This window comes from Coffea eugenioides, chromosome 9 (genome assembly GCF_003713205.1).
Source record: "Coffea eugenioides isolate CCC68of chromosome 9, Ceug_1.0, whole genome shotgun sequence".
Classification (NCBI taxonomy): domain Eukaryota; kingdom Viridiplantae; phylum Streptophyta; class Magnoliopsida; order Gentianales; family Rubiaceae; genus Coffea; species Coffea eugenioides.
In genome coordinates this window covers 40,628,462-40,652,424 of record NC_040043.1, presented here as the reverse complement: position 1 = coordinate 40,652,424, position 23,963 = coordinate 40,628,462, and the positions used below count along the sequence as shown (strand labels likewise).

General features: G+C 33.5%; 1 long non-coding RNA gene across 1 annotated transcript; it reads right to left on the bottom strand.

The window, feature by feature from the left end:
* Window positions 1-9,451: 9,451 nt before the first annotated feature.
* Window positions 9,452-21,061, bottom strand: LOC113782716. Its single transcript, XR_003469838.1, has 3 exons — window positions 20,760-21,061; window positions 16,256-16,400; window positions 9,452-11,660 (listed from the first exon to the last, which is right to left on the bottom strand). It is a non-coding gene; the product is annotated as an uncharacterized LOC113782716 (long non-coding RNA).
* Between the last annotated feature and the right edge of the window lie 2,902 nt (window positions 21,062-23,963).

The window sequence follows — 23,963 nt, the reverse complement described above, 5'->3', positions numbered from 1 at the left end:
TTGGTTGGTCCGGCAAGAGTCGCAATTGGTACAGGTTTCAAATAAAATAGCGCTTTTTTAAAAAAAAAAAAAAATCATTTTTGAGTGGTGTCCCTTTTTTTTTTATTAATTATTTTTGAAGGATTATTTTTTTTTATTATTTGACTACTACTGAATTCGTTTTATTTATTTATTATTATCTTTACTAAAGAAGAAGAGAAGGGTAAATTCGTATATATAGCTTTTGACCCTTCATTTATGGTAAGAGTTGTAATTGGTACAATGAGAGTACAATGATTCCAAATTTTGTCGGCGTTGAGTTAGTTTTTAATAGAAAAAAAATGCTTTTTTAATCATTTTCACTCGTGTCCCTTCCCTCTTTTCTCCTTTTTTCTCTTAATCAATAATAAAAATTGTCTTTTTCTCGGAAGGATTATTATTATTATTATTATTGACGACTACTAATTTATTTTATTTATTTATTATCTTTACTAAAGAAGGGAGAGATTTAATAAATAAGGAGGAAAAAAAAAGAGAGAAGAAATTGGACCCAAGATCTCTAATTTTTGAAAATATTACTAAATTCATATATTTCTTTTGACCCTTACTTACTCTAAATTTTTCTTTTTTTAAGTACTTGTTTCTGAAAAAAGCAATCGCCGCCTTTGTTTCCCCAATATATATATATGGTATTGCTATTTGTGAAAACTGAGGCAACGATGTTTGGATTGTCAATTATTTCACTTTATTTACACATATTGATTTGCTTGAATCATCAACACATTTTCCAATCTCCTTTTTATCTCACATATATCATATCAAAAAAGTACTACAGTACTTTTTCACAAAATTATCCCAAATAATTTACAATCCAAACACACATTATATAATGTCTAATAAACTAATTTTCAGAAAACAGGTAAATACCTTCAATAAACTATTCAATTGATTATTGGAACAATCTGTAGTTCTATTTCCCCATTAATCAGATGAAAAGAAATTTAGTTTCAAAAGAAAAAAACCCTCCTATTGGAGTTGTTTTTTTTTTTTTTTTTTTTGGTCAAAATCCTATTGGAGTTGTTAGAGTGGAGCTTTTGGTGGGCAAGTGCAGCAATACCATCATTTCTTTAGTTAGGCAACTAATGGGCTGATCTTTCGGCCTGACTCAATTTAGAATTGATTAGACCTCATTTCTACCGCAGAAAGCAAAAGCAAAGGCCGGTGCAACAATATGGAAGCATGACTCATTAGGTGAAACGTGTTTGATTATATCACAAGCATAATTTTGGAGATATGGATTCGTGTTGCCTTCTTTATTACTCATCGTTTCTTTCTCTTCTTTTTTTTTTCTTTAATCAATAATGTTCTTTCCGGAAATTCTACTACAGTTATCTATCAAGGCTACGATGGCTTGCTTGTAACTTGTAATGAAAATTTACTTCGTTTTCAATTTGGTGATGCTTACCTTTTAACTTCCATCATTTGTAGCTAGACACCATGCATATGAATCTTGCTTGTCAGACTTCTATCCAAAATCCAGATCATAGTAATTTGAAGCTGAAGTTACAACTTACAATCTTGAGTACAAACTCAACCCTAATTGTTTATGTGAGTTTCAATCCAAGTCCAAGCAGATAGATCATGTGAACTTAAGAGTCGAGTTCGAGCAGCTAGATCGAACTTATAAGGTTTCTAATTTCCCTTGTACGCGCACCCCAAAAAAATGAAAATAAAAATAAACATGCGCGCACAAAAAATGGGAAAAAAAGAAAAAAAAATACTACTTGAAATTTTTTTTTTTTTTTTTTGTTTTAGAGAAGAGTACAAGCATTAAGGGGAAGAGAAAAAGGGAAGAGTTTGAGAGTCGAATCAGCATCTCATTATCATATAACTAATATTCTTACCAATTAAGATGGGCTTTGAGGACAAAAAAATACTAATAAACAAAGAAAAATAATTGTTTTGTTTGACTGTAGAAGATCTTCTGAGAAGTCAAGGCTCGAACAAGCCAGAAAATTGATACACGTTTTGCCACCAGGTACATGTACATTGCTTCTTTTTTCCCCCTCCAAAATGACAACATTTCATTACTGAAATAAGGATTACAATATTAGAGCAACTGCTCTCCTAAAATCTGCATGAACACTTTCAAGCAGCCAGACTGGGAAGTCACACTTCTATTCAGCAAACATCCTTTCAAGTTCAGAGCAAATTTTGCCAACTTATGACTGACATAGTTGTTCTCCCTCCTAGCGAAGGAAAAGCGATGTTCATCAAAATCATCCTTCAGTTTATTGATATCCATGACAATGGTAGCAATGACCAGATACATGTACATTGCTTGCTGTTGGTTTTTTTTTTATCAACCAAGTTATAAAACTTGGTTTTGTATCTTTACTTTCTGCAAGGACGACTTGGCTAACAAATACTGGCCATTGCTTTGTGGAGTCATAAACCACAACATCCTTCATCATTTTGGTTGCTCCCATCTTCATTTCATTATTTTCATATCTGTCTAGATTGTATGGTTTTGTCTCAAGACCTAATCCAACCTAAAAGTTATGCAAGTTACAAGCCAAGTCCGAGCAACTAGATCCAACGCAAAAGTTTTGTGTTTGGATTGCATTTTTCTAGATTTTTTGTAGAAAAATTACTGTAGCGATTTGATATATGTGAGGTAAAAAGGTGATTGGAAAATGTGTTCACGGAAAACGTAGCAATTTTTCTTTGACTGTCCAAACAAGGATTCTTTTCCTCTTCTTCTTGTATGTATAATGCATTGCTAAGTATGAAAATCAAATTTATTTGCACTGACTAGAGAAGATATCTATTAAGTACAACATATTTGGAAATTAGGTTTGAAAATCAGAGTTTAGTCTATAATGGTAATCTGAATTGCTGTGAAAAAAAAAAACCAAGGCTAGAATTCAAGCTGAGCACAAGAAGTGCTTTTAAAAAAAAAATTCAAGTAAAGCATAACTGGTAAAATGATATTAGATCATTGCAGTCAAACATTCCCACAAAATGCTTCATTTAAGAGAGTTTCTATTAAAGATAGCATAGGCATTTTTTATTTTTAACGAAACTTCAAGAAATTTTCAAAATCTCACTAGTATGTTTAGTTATAAGCAGTTCTACTTAATGCATGTTATGTAGCCTTTTATACTTTTCAAGTGATATATCTTCCTATTAAAAAGCTTTTATTTTTTTTTTGCGGTAGAAAAAAGACCTTAAATTAAATTAACATAGATCTTCTACAACCATCCTAAGAAACTTAACTCCTCTAATGTCATAAATATATATATATATATAAGACACTGCTTACGAGAGGAGGAGGGAGCAGTTGCGATACAAAATCCTTTTTTTGCTGAGTTCCCAGTTTAGCCAACTGATCGATCGCGCATATATTTGATTCTTTGAGGATATGCTTAAACTTGACTCGTAGAATCACTTATGATCCTAGAGTCATCCCCTAATTCGTAATAGTGATTGGAACCGAACCCATTCAAACTCTTTAAAAAAAAACTCGTAAAATCTGTTGGACAAGTTCTCTGCGATCTGATAAAATGGGGGAGAAAGTAAGTGATTGTCAACATCATCCCTATTAATTATATCAATAATGACTTTAGAGTCAGATTCAACAATAATATGGGTGAAAATTTTTTGTTGAATTGCAACGTGAAGTACCTCTCTAATCGTCCAAGCCTCAGCCACGCTGTTGGTCGTGCTCCCCATGCACCTACTGTAACCAAATTACCAAAGTAAGTATCCAAGTACCCATATGATCACGAAACACACCACCAGCACTTGCTGTTCTAGGTTTACTTTTCGAGAAGCCACCAGCGTTTAGCTTTATAAAGGTAGTGTCTGGTGGGTTCCCAACCAATGAGTCTTTCCTATATAGGAAAATTACACTAATAGTCCCCCATATGTAGTTGATATGAAAGTTTAGCCATTCAAAATGAAAATGATTCATTTTAGTCCCTCATAAGTAAAAATGCTAATTTTTATCCTTCATCACCTTTTTAGCCATATTTTGGTTGGAATAAATCACGAAAGCATCACGTGATCAACTTTTAAAGGGTAAATTTGTCAACCCACATAAATTTTTAACCTAATATAGAATGGGTTAATCAGGTGTATTTGTCAACCATCATTGACCACAAAAGTAAGTAAAGGACCATGTGGCATGATCCTCCATTTTCCCCAATTTTTCCTTTCCCTAACCCTAATTTTGCACCCTAACCACAAAGGAAATAAAAAAAACTCAATATGTTGACCTACTAGAAGATGAATCTGAACCATCAAAAGAGGTTGTCAGTGTTGATTAGCTCTGACCTTTGCTTTCACATGTTTCGATAAGTTGTTTCAACTTGTATGACTTGGGTAATTCAAAAAACTTGTACGACCTGGGTGATATATATTTCTGAGTGATGGGTGATGGATAGGCATCATAAATGGGAAATATCAATCAAACTATTTTGTCCCTTGGACCAATTGAAGCTACATCACGATTGGTTAGGTGGCCAATGGATTAATTTCAAACTAGTAAGTAAATTTATGCTTTTAACTTGCAGTTTTATGCTTTCTTGCTAGTCTTTTTTTTTTTGTCATACTTGATAAAATATTTATGTTTTAGCACTGCATCCCACAGTCGGAAAAGAAGACCAAATAAATAATTAGAATGAAGAAGAATAAGAAATCGGTTAGTCCATAATATGGCTTAAAAGTTGGATAGAAAGTATATGAACATGTTTTGATGAAATGCAATAGGACATGGACTTTGAGGGCAAATTTCATAAAATATTACTAAATTCAAAAAAAATCCTAAAAGTGGTGTTCCTAGAGATTTTGTGCTAAACTTAGGGCCAAATGCAGCGGTCATGAAATATTCACTTAATTTCTAATTTTTTCCCTGCTGCTAAAATTAAAGAGGGAAATCTTTTTTTTTTTTAAAAGGATTTGTCACATGTCATATAGCATGCAACAGAGTAATATTTTAAAAAAAAATTATGATCGCTGCATCTTAATTGAATGCAGCGACATTTTTCAAAAAATTTTAAATTTTTGTTATTAGTAATCCTTAAACCCTAATTTATCAAGGATTAGATTATGCCTTCAAACAAAATTACCTTTAAAATCTACTATTTTTTCCATCATATCCATTGATTGATCATCAATGAATGGCTAGAAGCGAGGTTTAGGTTCCATTTTATAATACAAAAATTAATTTAAATTGAAATATGTTGAAGTCATATCCTATTTTGAATTTTTTTTGTTTTACAAATAATATAAGTTAAGGTAAATATTGTAGCATCTATCGATAAATGTCTAATAGAATTAAACAAAATAGTATTGTCATTGTTTAAAACAGGAGGTCTGATAAGAAAAAAATCTTGAAGTCTGAATTTTACCTATCAACGTGCCCATTGCCCTTTATCGTGCAGATTGGTAGAGAAGCCACATCTTAAATGTATTCGCCTATGTGGTAAATCTTGTTATAGCTATACCCGTTCAAACCTCCTAGGTAGTGCTTGCAATCTCTTAGGCATTTGTTTCTCCTTATCATCATCTGAGATGTCCACCATGAGAGTCTGACTATATATGAAATAGGAACGATCTATAGTTGTAATGGAAGGAGCATCACGAGAAACAATGTTTGTGTCCATTTAAAAAAATAGGTGAAAAGCCCATTGAAGACCTTAGAAAGTCGTAGATACGAGCAAAGCCATCACCGGACTCATTATAGGACTGAAATGACGTATGTGACATAATAGAGGACAATTCAACACTTGTCATATAGTCAAATGAGGGTATGAGGATACGTGTCATGAGAAAATAATCTCCAAAGATAGGAACACATGGAGGTGTAGAGAAATCTCTAAAATGAAAAATTTGAGTCACAATGACATGGTTGTATCCGGCATGTACTGAACTCTGAATAGCTTGTGTAGCAGGCACATCATCATCACATAAAGAGGCACCCCTCTTGCGACGCCTACCTCCCTAGTTCCTACCACACACCTGTCTGGGTAGATGTTTGACAAGTATCTCAAAAGGGATAGCATGAGAGATAGATGACCCACTATTCTGACAGTCAAAGGATCCAACTGCCATCTGCATTTTCTGATTTAAGTATTGTAATGTCCCAAAAGCCTCCTCTAGTGTTGATGTAAGATCGAGATGCGAACATTGAGTAGGATAGGCAAAATTAAGGTACCTATTGTAGGTGGAGCTAATTTGGAACACAGTATCAATCTGTTAAAAGAATTTATATATTATAGTGATTTAGTTGGGATATTTTTCAAATATGACATATAATTAGAAGAAAAGAGAAAATATGTAATAATTTACTAATTAGTCAAATTGGCCCCCAACTCCTCGATGGTTATCACATTGGGGCTGCTGTAAAATATGATGTGTAATGTAGTGAAATATATAATTATGGTACCATGTCATGTATTCCTCCATAGACCTGCACGGATCATGATGATGGTCTCGAACATATGCTCTAGTACGACGCTCTTAGTTGTTAACCCAACGACTATGGTATTGAGTACAATTCTTTCTAGAACGGCCTAATCGGCATAGGGAATGCAATTTTTGCCTTGTGTCAACATCGTCGGGTATGGATTGATGCATCCCAAATTGCCATAGTACCAATTATGAAAAGTGAAATTCGATAACCTTCCAATATATTAATGGAACTACTGACCGTTAGATGTATTGCCCAACAGAGCAATAAGCGAAAAAATGTGCAATAAGGTCATTAGAATAAAGGTCCCAAATAAAATATGACAATCAAGAAGTGAAATTAGTAATTAAAGAAAAATAAAGAATGGCTTTACAATAACAACATTTATCAATAGAATATCTTATCAATGCTTATTTTGGTAAATTGATCACGAAGGGAAGACATAACATGCGAGCGCATGTATTTTGTCATATGATTGCCGACCTACCGACCGCCTTTAGAAAATTCGTTTTCTTATGCAACTAGAACCAACATGATGGGATGAATTATGTATATCTTTTCCCATGATCATAACTGTTTCGAAAGAAAAAATTATCCAAGGCATATAAATTAGGCATTCAAGTGAATTTAAGACTATCCAAAATCCAAAAGTTATTCCATTCTCACCTGTAAAAGCATATATGGGCCTGCAATGCAACTCGTGGATGCCTGCGATACTTTGGAGAGACAGGAATATAAATATGCAAGTGTGACATGGTCCCAACTGTATTGGTTCATACCTTTTATGTCTCAAATGTAATCTAATCAATGACATTTAACAACGTTGCCGTATGTGTCAGCAAACAACTATCCCTCAAATAAGATCAATATCTAGCATCAAAAATGATGGCAGACTAATTCTTTTGGTGCATCATCTAGATGAATCTCGTACAAAAACTTTAATATGGGTACAAGTTTCAATTTTCCATCCTTAAAATGCCAAATCTCCGGTTTGAACTCTAAAAGTTCCTTGATCAAATTCTTCTTCTGAGCCATAGATCGATTTCGATAGAGTAGCTGTCGCGCCCCATTTTTTACAAGAAAAATAAATGCGTTTAAAAAGTGAATTTTTGATTTGAAAAATGATTTTTTGATTTACAAAGAAAGTGGGTCTAAATGGGACTTGAAAATGCGACGATTTGACCCAAAATATAGTTTAAAAAGGGTTTTTGAAATAAAAATCGGAGTCGCCACTTGGTATAGAGTTAAGGTGTACCAAATCACCTAAAATGAATTTTTTTTTTAAAGGAAAATGTAGAAAGAAACCCCTTTTAAACGACTCCTAGTCTACGTAAACCAACGAAAAAGGTTCGGGAGTCACATTTGACGAAGGGGAAGACAAGGATAAAAATCCAAGGCACCCCTTCGACCTAGCCAAAACTAGTTGCGTGATTTGGTCAAAGATTTTCTTGCTTTAACCAAAGCATTTATCACATTTGGATGCACTATATGAATGCAAAACCTAGACCTAGGGGGACATCGGGGGGCAAAATTTCTCTTCAAAATGTGAATGGTGCCAATCACATTAATAGTGATGCCCAATAATGACTCTTTGGAGAGATTACGAATAATGCTAATGACGTAAAAATGAGTGGAATGAATGTATGCAATGTGAAAATATGAGTTTACGTGAAGTGAAAAAGTAATAATAATAATAATAATAAAAACAATAGTGTAAGTGGAAGTGTACAAATGGATGTGCAAAGTAAGGTGAGTAAAGTGATAGTATGAAGTGCGTGTTTGCACATGATAGTATATAAAGTGTAAGTGGCAGAGTGAAAACGTGCAAAATAAAAGTTGTGTGAAGTGAAAATGTGGAAAAAGGGATAGAATATGAAGTAAAAGTGCATGTGATAGTGGATAAATGAAATGCATGAACCCTAGAGGAATGCAAGCAAGACGGGTACGGGGGACTAATGTTCGTGACTTAATTTTCCTTTTGGTTAGAAAAAGAATAAGCGTGCTAAGGCTATGTATAGCCAAACTCGTCCATCCCCCTTACCAAAAGAGTGACTTCCTAACCTATACAAGCAAATGAACTAATCTAAATGAAAATGTAATCCTAAATATGTAAGGGAAAGGGAGTGAAGGGTCATGCAAAATGTAAAACTAAAAGGAAAGAATGAATGAAAATGTAATGAAGGCATGCAAGTATGTTCTAGCGCGGGGACGGCCCTAATGGATCTAGCATTGGACTAGTCCTTCACTAACGCTTTTGCACAAGCATTGGACTTGCGAGAGTTCGAGGGGGAAGACCATGACTAGCATTGGACTAGCCACGGTGACGTACATTCATCTATATAAGCAAATATAAATAAAAGCAAGTAGACATGCAAGGCACGTATTTTCACATAACACATAGCACATAAGCATGCTTATCTAGATGCCAAAACCTAAGAAAAAACGATTAAACACATAGCACCTAAGCATGCGAAACACATAAGGCAATTAAGACCCTAACTATTACATTTTTAGAGGGAAGCCTACTACAATCTAAAAGGGGAAATAAGAAGGAATAAAACAATTATCCCTAATTATTACAATTTTGGCATTCGAGTGCCTCCCAAATGATAAAATTAAACTAAAATTAAAGCAAAACTAAGCAACTAAAGAAATAAATAAAGTGAAAATGAAATAAACACTTAAAGTCATGCAATTGCACACATAAAACACATATACGCACGTAGGGTCAAATAAAGTAAAAAAAATAAAGGATAAGGTGTACCTCCCTTGAGTTGGAACTCTAATGGCGTGAAATGACTTATTTACCCTCCAAAAATAAAGAAAAGGTCAAGGCACCAATTTAATTTGAGATAATTAAAGAAAATATGCAAATACAAACTTACTTGATCATAAAGCTCTTAAAATCATGAATTAAGTGCAATTTAAACAAAGCATGGTGGTTAATTGAAGCAAACAAGCAATGAAAAGTTGTAAAATTAGAGTTGCCAAGGACCAAATTGAGGAAATTAATCAATTGGTTGGGTCATAGTGGAACGAGGGGAGACTTGAGGGCTGAAGTGTAATTTTTTGGAATCTTTTCATGCAAATCATGAAAGAAACATGCAAACAAGCTTCTGCAACAACTTTTCCTATGTTATGAAGCTTCAGCAATCAACCTCGCCTGACAGGTTTCACAAACCTCTCAAATCAAAACTCAACCTTAAACTTATATCAAACTTATCATTCCAGATGCACGAGAGAGAATGGCAGAACCAGAAATGATGAAGATTCTCATGCAAACAAGAATACGAACCAAGCTTTCTGCTAAAAAAAAATCGGCAGCTAAGAAGGCTTTCTTTTTTTTTTTTGTAATATTTTTTGACGCAGACTTGTGGCTTATCAAAACATAACCAAAATAACTTAAACTTCTGCCGTGACTTCCAACCAAATTCACAAGATAAAAATCTAAGATCCCACCCATACTCTTGCAATCAAGAACAAACAAAAGACTCAACACTCATAGAAAACATCTCTCCAAACTCTCGGATGGAGGCAAACTGACCACTTTTATTCAAACGACAGAAATGAACGGACAGTGGCAAAGCCGCAAGTTTGCTCAACTAAAAGAAATCCGATGTGAGTCAAATCATTCACATGCAAAACCATGAGCAAAGTGTAGAATTCTTTAGGAAAAATCCCATACAAAGCCACGAGGGAACTTTCTCTTTGAACAACAAATGCTTTCTGCAAGTCTGATGCAAAAAATCTCACACGGAACTTCAAACGAAGCCATCTAACCTATCACCCGAACACCCCTTAACAACACTGAACATTTCAACTAGCAAACGAACCCAGAATTATTGCCTAGGAACACAAGCCTCAACAAATCAGGCCTTGCAACAATGACAACCAAACAGAAAATGGAGTAGCCAAATGCTTCAAAACTGTAAAACCATGTTAATGTTATGGCCTGCCGTCATATCACACATGGAATTCATGAAGACCATAATCTGCAAACTTGTGGGAAGTATTAGACGATTCCGTTCATGACTCTTAACAAAACAGAACCATTTCTTCGACAATCAATCGAACATGCGAAGATTGACAGCCACTACCACAAACATTAACAACGATAGGTCTGTCAACCGTGCTGCAACAGGTCGAAAACTTCGAGCTTGTTGTAGTAGAGGTTCATGTTAAACGCAGCCCCAACCATGAACACAGACAAGCTACTAAGAACAAAAATTTGCAACCCATGAATCATACACGTTCAGTTTCACCAGGGAAAGGAAGCACGAAAGTTGACAGCTTTTTGAGTTCATACATTTTCAGTCACAAAAAAAAAACCCGAACCCACTCATGACCCACGCACAGCCACTCACAAAAGTGGGAAAAACAGAATCTTAGTGAACATGAAACAAAATGAGAGGGAAAATAATCAACAAAACAGTAAAGTTTCATAAGCAAGGTCACAGAATACATGTTTTAAGAACTTCAAGAGTCTGCATTTGAAGAGATACTGAAATTTAGCAGGAAGAGGAATACTTACTGTGATGGTGAAGACAGTGACGGTCGTGAGGATTAGCAGTTCCAGTGACTTCTTTGCTCTTTGAGGAACCACACCTGACCAGATTTTCCTTCTCTCCTCCCTTCGGCCTTGCTTAGTTTTTACTCCATTGTTTTTTTCTTGTCCTTTCCAGCCAAGAGCCCTCTGCCCGCCACCAGTTTTTCTTGCCCTCTCACGAAAGCTCTCTCAGTTTCACCTCCAATCTAACACAGAAACTCCGCTCTCTCTCTCGCTCTCTCTTTCACTCTTTTTCAGTCCTTGTTTCCTTTTCTTAGCCGTCTGCTCCCCCACTCTCTAACCCTAGCCGCCATACACTTGCTCCCCAGATTCTTCCTTTTTTATTCGACTTCAACCCACTCCCCTCTCTCTGGTCTCTTTCTGGCCGTCAACCTCTTGCTCTCTGTTTTTTCTTTTATTAGCCGTCACCGAACCCCCCCCCTGTTCTCTGCTGTTTCTTTCCTTTTTATAGGAACCTACAACCCCTAAACCCTCACCTTAAAGGTAAGGATGAATGGTTGTTTTCCTCCAAATATCTCAGCCATCCAATCCAGAAAAAAAATCGTATGAAGATGATATCATCTATGCCGCTGCAAATTTTCCTGTACTCGTGTGCATGTTTGTGGTTGAAATGTGATACGGAGAAAATGGGCTAGGATCCTGTGCAGCTCCGGGCGCATGAGCTTGGTTTTCTCTCTTTTTTTTAAAATTAAATAAACAATAAACTTGCATAAAATAAAATCCAACAGAGATAAGGCATATTTTTGTGACCATTTTCCAGTAACTCTTAACACTAAAAAACCTTAAAATATAATTAAACGACTAAATGATCATATAAAAACAAAATAAAATAAAAATAAATAATAACTATCTAAAATGCTATAAAATGCTAAAAGGTGCCTTAAAACAAAAATTATGAGATTAATAAATAAAAGAGATAATACTAAAAGTAAAAATAAAAATAGTTAAAAATTTGGTGTCTACAGTAGCGTGACTAGTTACCCGTTAATACGAAGGCTCCGTAACACCTCCACGTCTTGTCAAATGATGGTTGACTCATCCATAGGAAGATGAAATATGTGGGTCTCCTGCTTTCATCACTCAGTAAGCGTGGTGATTAAGTCATGATCAAACTAAAAGCAGTTTACTTTTACGATCCCTAGAAACCTGTCTCACAAAAATAATATGCTATACGCGAGTTCAAATAATTATATACTAGATTTCAGAATAATTCTTGTACATAATGATGACTTCTATTGAACACAATGATTATGTACATAATGATTTTTCTGGGGATCATTGTACTAGATTCGTGTGACTGGCTGTCAATGATTTGTGTACACAATAATGACTTCTATTGAATACAATGATCATGTACACAATGATGACTTGTGCTCAATAGTATATGTGATACGTGGGATTCAAATCTTGATGACTTCATTGTGTACTAGATCCGTGTGATAACCTGCCTCACAATCGTGAAACACAATGATTTGAATTAGATCACACGAATTTTTCTAAAATCTAGTACACAATTATTTGAACTCGTATATAATGCACCATCTTCGTGAGGTAAGCTTCTGGGGATCATACTACTAGGTTACTTTCAATTTGTTCATGGTTTGATTATCATACTTACTAAGCGATGGAGGCAAAATATCCACATATTTCAACTTCCGATGGGTGAGGCCATTGTCATTTTACAAGATGTGGAGGTGTTATTGAGCCGTCGTGTTGATGAATTATCAATCATGTTGCTCGATCAAAATCAATCTGTGGCCCAAAAAAAGAATTTGATCCAAAAACTTTTATAGTTCGGGCCAAAGATCCAACACTTTAAGGGTGAGAGATTGAAACTTGTATCCATATTAGAGTTTTTGTATAAGTCTCATCCACATGCTACACCAAAAGAATTAGTTTGCTAGCATTTTTGATACTACATGTTGATTTTATTTAGGGGACAGTTGTTTGCTAACACATGTGGCAACATTGTCAGTTGCTATTGGTTAGATTACTTTTGAGATATAGAAGGTATGAGCCAATACAATTGGGGCTATGCCACACTTATGTGTTTATACTTCCGTCTCTCTCAAGTATCGCTGGCATTCACAAGTTGCACTGCAAACTCATATATACTTTTACAGGTGAGAATGGGATAGTTTTTAGATTTTAGAGCGTTTTAAATTCACTTAAATGCCTAAATTTTATGCCTTGGACAATTTTTTCTTTCATAACAATTATGATCATAAGAAAAGATACTCACAATTCATCCCACCATGTTGGTTCCAACTGCACAGGAAAATGAATTTCCTTGAGGCGGTCAATGGATCGGCTGTCGTACAACGAAATAATGTCCTCGCATGTTGTATCCTAATTTTGTAATTAGTTGACCAGGATAGGTATTGATGAGATATTCTATTGATGAATGTTGTTATTATAGAATCATTTTTTATTTTCCTTTCATTACTAATTTCACTTCCTTATTATCATATTTTATTTAGGAGCCATATCTTGATGACCTTATTGCACATCTTTTCATCTATTGCTCCTTCAAGTGACATATCTTGCGGTCAGTAGTTCCGTTGATATATTGAGAGGTTGTCGAATTTCACTTTTCATAGTAGGTACTATGACAATTTAAAATGCGTTAACTCATACCCGATGATATTGACACAAACAAAAAATTACATTCCCTACATTGATCAGGCCATGTCGAGAAAGATTGCATCTAGTATCATAGTTGTTGGGTTGAATACTGGGAACATTGTACTGGAGCATGTGTTCGAAACCATTGTTTTGATCCATGGAGGAATATATGATATGATACTATAATCGTACAGTTCACTACTTTACACCTCCTGTTTTGAGCACCCCCGACGTGATGACTATCGAGGAGATGGGAGACATTTTGACTATTTGGTAAATTATAACATATTTTTTTATTCCTTCTAACTATATGTTATATTTAAAAAAATCCCAACTAAATCACTATAATACATAAATTCTTCTTTTAACAGGTTGATACTGTATTCCAAATTGACTTGATCTGTAATAGGTTTCTTGATCTGGCCAATCTTACTCAGTATACGTATTCTGATTTTGCATCAATATGAGAAGAGACTTTTGGAACATTACAATACTTAAATCAGAAAATATTGATGGCAGTTAGACCCTTTGACCATCAAGATATCGGGCTATCTATCTCTCATACTGCCCCTTTTGAGAGTCATGTCGAACATCTACCTAGACAGGTATGTGATAGGAATCATTGAGGTAGATATTGTAGGAGGGGCACCTCATTACGTGATGATGAAATGCATGTTATACAAGTTATTCAAATTTCAGCACATGTCGGATACGATCTTGCTGTTGTCACTTAATTTCTCCATTTTAGAGTTTTCTCCACACCTCCATGTGTTCCTACCTTCGTAGGTCATTTCCTTGTAAAATCTATCCTCATACCCGTATTCGACTATATGGCAAGTGCTGGATCGCCTTCTATTATGTCATATATGTTATTTCTGCCCAATAATGAGTTCAACGAGGATCTTGCTTGTATCTAGGGGTGATGCTAAACTAAATAGCTAGATTCGAACTCATGAACTACTCGATCAACAGTTCAACTCGAGCTCGTATTGATCAAATTCAAACTATTCGTTTGAACTTTCAAGTCGAGCTTAAGTTCCAATATTTTGTATTCGAAGACTTGACGAGCCTAATCAAACTTTTTATCATATATATTTTTATTTTTTATTTTTATTATTACGAAATGTCAATACTTTGTTTAAAATTATATGTAAATTATTAATTTTTATTACGTAAGTTTGATTAAACTTGAATAGGCTCGATTAAACTCGATTACACTCAAATATGCTTGATTGAGTTTGATTTGACTCGATTAGATTTAATTAAACTCGAGATCGAGTTTGAACTCGAGTAAGGTAAACTAAAGTTAAGATTGAGCTCAAGCTTGACTTCCAAAAGTTCGACAAGCTCGAGTTCAGTTATTTTATCTCGAATCAAGTTCGAATAGTGCATTACTCGAGTTCAATTCAAATCAAATGCACCCCTACTCGTATGTATGACTTCCAAGAGTTTTCGATAGGTTTTTCACCAATTTTTCAAATGGACACAAACACCATTCCTTGTGACACTCTTTTCACTACGTCTATAGATCATTCTTATCCCAAATGCAATCAGACTTCCATGATGGACCCCTCGAATGATGATGAGGAATAAATACCTAAGGAAGTATAGGTACTACTTAGAGGATAAAAAAGGTTACGGTTGCAGCAAGATCTACCATATGAGGGAATACATTAGAAATACAATTGTTCTACCACTTTACGTGATAAGGGCAAAAATTGAGTTGTTTGGTGAAATTCAAATTTCAAGATTTTTTCCTTATCAAACCTGCCATTTTAAACTATCACAATACTTTTTATTTAGTTATATTAGATATTTATCATTAGATGCTACATCATTTATTGTACTTTATATTATTCATAAAATCAAAACAAAATTCAAAATAAGATATGATTTCGACATATTTTAATTTAAATTAATTTTTACATTTTAAAATGGAACATAAATCTCACTTCTAGCCATTCATCGATTATCAATCCCCAATTATGATGGAAACAATAGCATATTTTAAAGGTAACTTTTGTTTTAAGTCACAATCTAATCCTTGATAAATTATGGTTTAGAGTTTAGGATTTAGGATTAGGGTTTAAGGATTACTGATAACAAAAATTAAAAATTTTGATTTTAATTTTTTTAAAAAGGGTCGCTGCTTCCAAAAGGGATGCAGCGATTAGAATTTTTTCTTAATATTGCTTAATCACATGCTATATGACAGGTAGCAAATCCTTTTTTTTTACACATTTCCTTTTTTTAGTTCTAGCAGTAGCGGCGAAAAATTTTGAAAATTAAATGAATATTTAATGCAGCGACCCTAAATTTAGTACAAAATTTCAAGAAATTCGCCATTGCTATTTACTATTTACTATTGCTATTGCTATTACTGTTACTATTACTATTTATTATTTTCTATTGCAATTTACTATTACAATTTACCATTTATTATTATTATTTACTTTACTATTACTATAGATAACTATTAATTAATACTAATTAATAGTATGCATAAAATAATTACTAAATACTATTAATTAATAAACTTCACTGTCAACATTGTTTTATAATTAAATGCACAACATCAAATGCTTTACCATCAAGGTCTTGACCCGTACCTGTTTAGTTGACAAATTTGACGGAGGTTCGACTTCTGGCTTCAGATGACCTCTATTTATGCTGAGAGGGAAGATACTGATGGACACTGCTTTTAGAATCCACTGCTTTCATCAATGTACTTTAGGAAGACACGAGGGATAAAACCTATCGCGCCCAATTTTTGAGATAAAATATCTAATGAAAAAAATGTGTTTTTCATTTTATCAAATAAGCAAAAAAAGGGACCTAAATGAGTCTACAAATGCGACAATTTGGACCTAAAATTTAGTCTAAAAAGAGTTTAAAAAAAGGAGTCGCCACTTGGTGTCAATTTTAAGTGTACCAAGTCACTCAAAAATATTTTTAAAAAAAGTAAATTAAAAAAATAAAAATAAAATAAAATGAAACCCTTTTTGACACTTTTAGATCGTTGAAAATGAAAGAAAATGAGTTCGAGAGTCACAGTTGAAGAAAGGGAAGACAAAGGTTCAATCAATTCAAATCTAAGGCACCCTTTCGATCTAACATAAATTAGTTGTGAGATTTAGTCAAAATTTTTGTAATCTAACCCTTAAACTTATCCTATTTGGATGTTTTCCATATGAATGCAAATCTAAACTCAATGGAGATATCAAGAGGGACAAAATATCCATTCAAGATCTAATTGGTATCAATCGCATTAATTGCGAAATTCAAAATAGTCTCTTGAAAGAGTCACGAGTATGTAAAGATGAGATTCAAAGAAAAATATTAAACTTTATATGTATAGGTATAAGTACTCAAAGAAAAGGGGATGCAACATAATGGGTACGAAAAATGGAAACTTGTGACACAATTTTCCTTCTTATAAAGTAATAGTGTGCTAAGGTTACAAAAGTCATACTCTCCCATTTTTCATATTCGAATAGTAACTCTTCTAATCTAAACAAGCAAATTAATTAATTAATTTTCTAATTTTTTAAATGAAAAATAAGTCTAAATGATATGACTGATGCATATGAGGATAAGGGAATAATGTAAGAGAAAATAACATACAAATGAGAAAAATTGCTAAAATAGAAAAAATGATTGAAAATGCAATGAATAACATACAAATGATAAATCCAACGCTTGGATGGGACCTACAAGTCTAGCATTGGATTAACTTATTTTTATAAATTCTCATTAGCATTAGACTAACGAAGAAGTGAGAAATAGTCGTAACTAACATTGGACTAGTATAGTGATATCATGCATTCATCATTTGTAGCAAAACATATAAAGCGTAAATTAAAGCAAATAACACATAGAAACACATAGAGCATATAACACATAAATATAATAATCTAGTTGCAAAATCTTAAGGAAAATGAATAAAACACATAAGCACATAAGTCACATAAATACAAAAATTTATCTATTACATCAAGGGACCTAAATGCAATCTAAACGGGGAACACGAGAAAATAAACTTATCTAGCTTATTTATTACAAATAGGGACCTTACTATACTTTAAAATGGAAAAATACAAGAGAATAAAACCTATCAAGCCTATTTATTATAACTATCTATCTAATTACTTGTGCAAAAAGAAAAATATAACCTATCAATTACATCTCGGATATTCAAATACCCTCCAAATAGTTGTTAAATAGACATGAAAATGAATATCAACTTAAAGTAAATAAATAAAAGAAAACATATAAGATATATAAACACATAGGAGCACGTAGAAACACATAAGAGCACATAATCAAAATTTAAAGGATAATAGGGGTACCTCTCTTTTGAAGAATTGGACTATAATGAGGGAAGATTACTTTATTTATACTAAAAATCAATAAAAGGATCACGACACTAATTTAATTAGAAATATTTTTAAAAAAGAGAACATAAAAATATACTAAAAACATCTAAAAATTACAAATTAAATGCACTCAAAAGTAACATCATTGGCAATTAAAAAAAAGAAACAATCATAGTAGTGAAATCAAAAAGTCACTAGGGATTAAATTGTAAAAATTAGAAAGTTTTTGAGGTTAAAAATATAATTTTGTAAAAGATTAGTGGTCAAAATTAAATAAAAATAAAGTTTAGAGGCCAAAATGCAATTAAATTAAGGGTCTAAATGAAAGAAATTCAAAATTTTTGTGTCATAATAAAATTACTCAAAAGATTAATGTTAAATTGCAAAATATGGTTTTTGATTTGAGAAAAATACAAACAAAATAATTTGTGTCACTTTTTAGTATTTGGACCACACTACTTTGACCCAAAAGAAAACGAGTTTGTTTGGATAGGAGTTTATTTGAATGATTTATTTGAGATAATTACTGTAGCACTTTTTGTGATGTGATGTATGTGAGATAAAAAGGTGATTGGAAAGATAAAAAGGTGATTAGAATTTGTAAAGTAAATTATTTTATCTCAAATCATCTCTTTCCAAACACTCCTGCATATTGTCTTGTAAAAATAACCAATAAGCTCAATTAACTAAACAAAGACATTGGGCCTAAACTCCAAAATCTAGGACCAAAGTCAACAAAAAGAAAGGGTTATTATTACTTTACCCCCTTAACGTTCGATGCAACTATCAATTTCCCCCTTAACGTTATCTTTTAGTCATTTTACCCCCAAAACTAACGATCAAACTTAACGGAATTTGTTAATTAAAGTAAAAAGACAAATTTAGCCCTTAAAGTTATTATCACTTTACCCCTATAAACTATAATCTCATTATCAATTTACCTTATAGAGTTATTTTTTAGACAATTTATCTCACCATTAAACCAATTTAGCAAGTTAAAAAACTTTAGAAGAAAGTACCCTCCTCTTTATATAATAAAAATAATAAAAAAATTAGAATGGTTCTTCTCCTCTTTAGTATCAAGAAAAAAAGTCAAAACATTAATCTCTTTCCTCTTGGCAATCTTATTAATATTTAAAAAAAATAAAAAGACTGGGAAGGGGAGGGAGAGGGGGGAGAGATAGAGAGAGAACTCAATTCTTTTTTTAAAAAATACAAATAAGAAAGAATTAAATACTTTTATTATTTTAAAATTATTTTACTTTACTATTTACCACCAGGTTTCAATCCTAATTATAACAACATTAAATTAATACGATAATGTTAGACTTTTCTTTATTATTATTATTTTTTTACAAAATTTAATTTTGTCTCCTTTTTTCCTATCACTTTTTCTTTTCCTAATATTAATAAGTGTGAAAAAAGAAATTTGAGATAACCCTTTTATTTTTATATTTTTGGATCTCTTAAAGTGAAAAAAAGAACAATAATCATTTTAAATTTTAAATTTTTAATTATATATATAAAAGGGTAAATATATTTAAAATTTTTTGACCATGCTAGAAAATAATGTTAGAAATTAAAGCGATTATATCACTATAATTTAAAGGAATAAAGTAATAATAACAATACAGTAATGCTATAGAATAAAAGGGTATTTTTGTCCAAAATTTTTTAACATATTGAGTTGAATTACTTATGGGGGTGAAGTGACTAAAAGATAACGTTAGGGGATAAACTGATAATAACCCAAAAAGAAAACACAAACCTAAGCAAAAAACAAACACCGGCCCAATGTTTTAAAAGAAACAAACCCGTTTTTTTTTTTCCTCCTTTTTCTTTCTTTTCTTTCATTTTTTTTCTTCTTCTTCCCCTCTCTTCTTCTTCCTTACCGGTCACAGCTGCAACTTCTCGCTGGAGACCATGGCAACACCGATGGTGGCACCGTCGCTGGTTGCTGGTCACCAACAACTTCTTTGATCCCCAAATTTGCCAAAATATATCTCCTCACTCGATTTTTTTTACATAGAATCCATTTTTGGCCTTTTTTTTTTTGTAAAAAATGAACTAAAAATGCCCAAACAAGCAATTTACAGTTGAGCCATTATTTTTAAAACTCAACCAAACCATCACCAAAATATAGCAAAATAAGCCTCGCCCATTCTACAATGCTACTGTGATATTAGTTTACCAAAAAATAACAAATAAAATAAAATATTAAAGCCAAAACAGCCCACAACTTAAGAAACCCATTTTATGATATTTGGACTCAAAAATTTCAAAAATTTGAATATCAAACTATTTTCAGGCTATAAACTAGTTAATACCATCTATTTTTAACCAAAAAAAATATATATATATATGAAATTTATTCGATTTTTCATTTAGCCATTTTTTTTAAACATGCGCTAGATATGATGGATTTTGAACCATCAGAATTAATCCCTAAAAGCCTAAAGCTATTCAGCTAAAACCCATGCACAACATGAATACTAAAAAGAAACAGAAAATATTCTTGGCTGAAAAAAACAGGAAAAAGGAAAAGAAAAACAAAAGAAGAGGAAACGGACAAAGCCATATAAGCATATGAATGAAATCAAAAGCCAGTTGATTATGTCCTCAAAGAAGAAACATAAATTCCAATTCCAACCATCACATTCTCTCAAATAAAAGAAATGGAAACTGAACAATGAAACATGATTTAATATAAATGGGAACATAAGAGAAAAACAAAAACCTCAATGATACAGTGAGGGCCTTCCAATCGTGCGGACCAAGTTTTGGAGGAAAAAGAGCTCCTGAAATAAAACACTTCTCCTCTGCTTTCTTCTACCCTTTTTTTCTTTTTGAGAGAGAGGAGAGTTGTGTGTGGAGTTGTGTTAAGTGTGTTGTGTGTCTTGTGACAAATGAGAGAGAGGGTGACCGAGAGGAATAGGGGAAATTGGTGGAGTTGTTGTAGTGGTTGTTGAACACAATCTACATACAAATGGGAAGAAAAATTTGAGACAAGTCTGGGTATATGGAGATGAACAATCCACAAATGGGGATGGACAACAGAGAGAAATGGGGTTGGTGCAAATGAAATGGATGAATTTGATGACCTAGTTATAGCAAAAAATTTCTTCATTTGTATCGCTGGACTTTACATAGTTTGTATTGAGCCATTGATTTGCGTCGAATCAACGGCTAAAATTGATCAGATTAAAAAAATTGTCGGTGGAGAGTATCGTCACGTGCAAATTAAGAAGAAGAAAAAAAACCGATCGTTGGATCGTTGAATCAGAATCAAATCAGCATCTTTTTAACCTGCCTCAGTCTTGCTTAGAGGCGTTGGATTCTGCAGGTTTGTCATGTCAAAACATATTGAAAGCAGCAATACATAAATACGTACTGCATCTTTTGCACGCCACTGCAAGCCCTTCTGTGGACTTGGACAAAATATTTAGGTGCACCGAGCTGTCTCTGTCGAAAGTTACGATTACAGTAAAAGTCATACAATCAGTGTACGGAACTAAAAACCTACGTTCTAAAATGACCAAGGACTGGTACCAAAACTTTTCGTATAGGGCCCTTTGAGCTATGCAACAATTCTACGTGGTCAATTAAGAGGTTTTAATCCAATGAAATAAAAAGGACCATGTAAGATGCCTTTGGGGTAAACCACCTGCTCTTAGGCTGGTGGTGGCCACCAAAATACTACTCTTGTGGTTCTGCTTCAAATTCAGACAGGTGCGTAGTGCATTTGTCTGGTCCGGTGGTGGTTCTGTACCCATCGGTTCTCATAGGCTCAGTTAAGCCTTCCCCGTAGATAGTGTAGGAGTAGAGTAGGGATGACAATTGAAAAAAAAAAAGATGCCTTTCGGGGTAGAAAGGGAAGGATGATGCGGTTGCAAAGCTTTCTGCGGCAACTGCTTCGTCTCAATTGCACTTCAGCCTTCTGCATAAACCATGGGTCGGCACTGCTGTGGTCTAAACTCTAAACTGCCTTTCAGAGGTCAACCAACAACAAATTTGCCGTCCGAGTTTGGAGCAACTTCAAGACGTGGTCAATCAAGATGTGCTATTGATGGACCACATCCATCTGCCCTATCTCAATTAGTGCCGCCTTTCTTAAATGCGTGTTAGTAATTCGTTATATTGACTTTTCTTCGTTTCTGCCATAGCTTCTGTCCGCTCAATTCCTTTGGTTGATGAAGAAAATCTTGGATGGTCAGCTGCAAATATGTTGTGCTTAGCACCTGCTTATCGTTGACATTTTTATCCTTTCTGTTTGCAATTCCTACGAGCTTTAAACTCTTGTTGAATTTAATTATTAAAATAAACGGGCCTTAGCCCTTAGGGATACAAATAACCAATGCAACAATTCACACCCCATCAAAAACCGTGTATGCGGACATGTCATGGTTCCAAAATCGTCGGTTTCGATTTAAAAATCGATTATTCCAAATTGAAATCTGATGGCTTTAATTCTTTTGAAAGGTAGAATCTAAATTGGCCCTCGGAATTATGATTATAGTTCTTAAACCTTTATTTTCGATTTCAATTACGATTTCAAATTTTTCTGGTTATGATCTCAATTCTTAGTTATGTTGAAACATTATTATATAAGTGATTTTAAGAAAATATGACAATAAATATAGAAAATAAATAAGAATTTTATTGTATCATCACTTCCAAAGAAAAAGAAAAAAGGATACAAACTTTATGAAAAAAATACCTCATTATTGATTAGATGGAATTAGTCTTGGATTTATATTAGTTATGGGATCTAAACTTACTAATGAGAAGGAACAGTGGATTGTTAAACTACAATTAGAGCTACTAGTGTTATAACTGGCCATTGATATTTGAACTCTAAACTTGCAAATATATTTAAGTTGCAAGTACTGTTTTAGACGATTCTCCCTAAACCTATCAATTCGATTCAAGCTTTTAGCAAACTTGAAGCTTTTAATTACACGGCTCTTAATTCCAGTTTCCATAATTCGATTTCGATTTAAGAAATCGTCCATTTAATTTCAATTCAAACCTGAACCGTGTTCACCCTACTTGAATGTTTGCTTAAACTATCTTATTAAATTACCTTAAAACCAAAAGATTTCCGATTCCACACACACACTTGCGATCTTTTCTGTATGCTTTGATTGTTTACCATACTAAAAATTTTAAGCAGACGAACATGCCAATAAGCTGTAATTTCACAATTAAAAAAATGTTACGGCTTAGTTTTCCTTCAATTTCTTGGGCTTCAGTGCCTAGTTCAAATCTTTGAGGATCATATTATAATTTACCCCATGCCAAGGTACAACTTCAAAAGTACTTGTACAATGAATTTAGGGCAACTGTCTTACCTTCTCACGTTGATTCTATAGACAAACACCATGGAGAAGGATAGGACATCATCCAGTAGCTCAGAAGTACCAAACAGTCGCAGTTCGAACCCTTAACACTTGAAGGCGACTCGTAACAAATTCACTATACTCTTTGGTAGCCCCTTTTTATCATTTAGAAAACGCTCATTGAAACGTGAGACAAGTTCATCAAAAGATGATGAACTGCATAGCTTATCACAAGATGATGAGCTGCAGAGCTCATAACAAGATGCCAAACTACAGAGCTAATCAAAATGAGATTACTGCCCATTGTATCTGCTATGCTGCCAAAACTTGCCAGAGAAGCTCCACTTCCTTAAGAAAGCTTAAGTGGAGCGCCACTTCCCTGTCATCACGATCGCTGCGAGCAATACACCGTATCAAAGTTAAATCTGTTCCAAGTTCGGTACCTGCTTATCAGCAGTCCACATATCTGAAAGATTAACTGATGTCTCAGACGGACATGCAAAGTCACCCTTTAGAAAATTCTATCGCCAACCAGAATCCCAAAGAAAAAGAAAATGTTTAAGCTGTTTGATATAGATCCCTAATGTAGATAGCTACATTTC